This window comes from Arachis stenosperma, chromosome 4, assembly GCF_014773155.1.
Source record: "Arachis stenosperma cultivar V10309 chromosome 4, arast.V10309.gnm1.PFL2, whole genome shotgun sequence".
Lineage (NCBI taxonomy): Eukaryota > Viridiplantae > Streptophyta > Magnoliopsida > Fabales > Fabaceae > Arachis > Arachis stenosperma.
In genome coordinates, this window is record NC_080380.1 from 90,494,935 (window position 1) to 90,497,564 (window position 2,630).

Here is a 2,630-nt window from a genome sequence, read left to right on the forward strand (position 1 = left end):
CTTGTCTGTTGTATTCCGAGTAGGATCTGGGATGGGATGACTGTGACGAGCTTCAAACTCGTGACTATAGGGCGTGGTGACAGACACAAAAGGATAGTAAATCCTATTCCTACACGATCTTGAACCAACAGCAGATTAGCCATACTTTATCTGTGCATGGTATTTTTCATCTAAGACGAGAAATCCGACAGTTGATTAGCCGTACAGGACCATTTTCACTGAGAGGACGGGAAGTAGCCATTGACAACGATGACACCCAACATACAGCTTGCCATGGAAAGGAGTATAAAGGATTGCATGAAGGCAATAGGAAAGCAGAGATTCAAAAGGAACAACGCATCTCCATACGCTTATCTGAAATTTCCACCTATGAATTACATAAGTATCTCTATCTTTATTTTATGTTTATTTATCTTTTAAATTATTAAAACTCCATAACCATTTGAATTCGCCTAACTGAGATTTACAAGATGACCATAGCTTGCTTCAAGCCGACAATCTCCGTGGGATCGACCCTTACTCACGTAAGGTTTATTACTTGGACGACCCAGTGCACTTGCTGGTTAGTTGTGCGAAGTTGTGAAAAAGAGTTGAGATTACAATTGTGCATACAAAGTTGTTGGCGCCATTGAGATCACAATTTCGTGTGCCAAGTTTTTGGCGCCGTTGCCGGGGATTGTTTGAGTTTGGACAACTGACGGTTCATCTTGTTGCTCAGATTAGGTAATTTTCTTCTTGTTTCAACCTTTATTTTATTTTTCAAAAAGTTTCAAAAATCTTTCAAAAAAATTATTCTCTTCTTTTTTGTTTTTCTAAAAAAATTTTTTCGAAAAATTTCAAAAAATAATAGAATCATAAAAATAAAAAACTTTTTGTGTTTCTTGTTTGAGTCTAGAGTCAAGTTTTGAGTTTGTTGTCAATTGCATATTTTTATTTTTCTCAAAATTTTTTTTCGAAAATTCATGCATGTGTTCTTCATGATCTTCAAGTTGTTCTTAATAAATCTCCTTGTTTGATCTTCATATTTTCTTGTTTTGAGTCTTACCTTGTTTTTCATATGCATTTTTAGTTTGTTAGTGTTTAAGCATTAAAAATTTCTAAGTTTGGTGTCTTGCATGTTTTTCCTTTCTTGAAAATTTTTCAAAAATTAGTTCTTGATGTTCATCATGATCTTCAATGTGTTCTTGGTGTTCATCTTGACATTCATAGTGTTCTTGCATGTTTTCTTTGTTTTGATCTTAATTTTTCATGTTTTGAGTCATTTTAGTGTTTTTCTCTCTCCTCATCAAAAATTCAAAAATAAAAAAATATCTTTCCCTTATTTTTCTCATAAATTTCGAAATCTTTGGATTGACTTAGTCAAATTTTTTTTAAAATAAGTTGTTTCTTCTTAGTCAAGTCCAGATTTCAATTTCAAAAATTTATCTTTTCAAAATCAAATCTTTTTCATTTTTTACCTTTTTTTCGAAAATTTTCAAAACTTTTCAAAAGCTTTTTCTTATCTTTATTTCATATTTTTCGAAATTATTACTAACAATTAATGTTTTGATTCAAAAATTTCAAGTTTGTTACTTTCTTATTAAGAAAGATTCAAACTTTAAATTTTAAAATCGTATCTTTTGATTTCTTGTGAGTCATGTCATTAATTCTTATTTTAAAAATTAAATCTTTTTCAAAATAAATTTTAATCATATCTTTTCAATCATATATTTTCAAACATATCTTTTTCAATCATATCTTTTTCAAAATCAATTTCAAAATCTTTTCTAACTTCTTATCTTTTCAAAATTGATTTTCAAATTTTTTCAATTAAATAATTGACTTTTTGTTTGTTTTACTATTTCTTATCTTTTTCAAAACCACCTAACCACTTTTCTCTCTCTCTAATTTTCGAAAATCACCTTCCTCTTTTTCGAAATTCTTTTTAATTAACTAATTGTTTCAAATTTTAATTTTGATTTTATTTCTTCTCTAATTTTTGAAAATTACTAACCATTTTTCAAAAATAATTTTCAATATTCTCTCCCTCTCATCTTCTTCTATTTATTTATTTAGTTACTAACACTTTTCTTCTATTCATAATTCGAACCCTCTTTTCTTCTCTCTCTGTGTTCGAATTTTTCCTCTTCTTTTCTTTTTCTCTTCTACTCACATAAAGGAATCTCTATACTGTGACATAGAGGATTCCTCTTCTTTTCTGTTCTCTTCTTTTTCATATGAGGAGGAACAAGGAAAATGCATTCTTGTGAGCTGATCATGAACCTGAAGGACCTTGAAGAGGAAGCTAAGAGCAGCTAAAGCACAGTACTCTGAAAAGGACCTAACTGAAATTTTCGAACAAAAAAAGGATATGGTAGCTGAACCCAACAACAACAATGCAAGGAAGATGCTTGGTGACTTCACTGCACCAAATTCCAACTTCCATGGAAGAAGCATCTCAATCCCTGCCATTGGAGCAAACAACTTTGAGCTAAACCCTCAATTAGTTTCTCTGATGCAACAGAATTGAAAGTTTCATGGACTTCCATCAGAAGATCCTTTTCAGTTCTTAACTGAATTTTTGTAGATCTGTGATACTGTTAAGACCAATAAAGTTGATCCGGAGGTCTATAAGCTTATGCTTTTCCCTT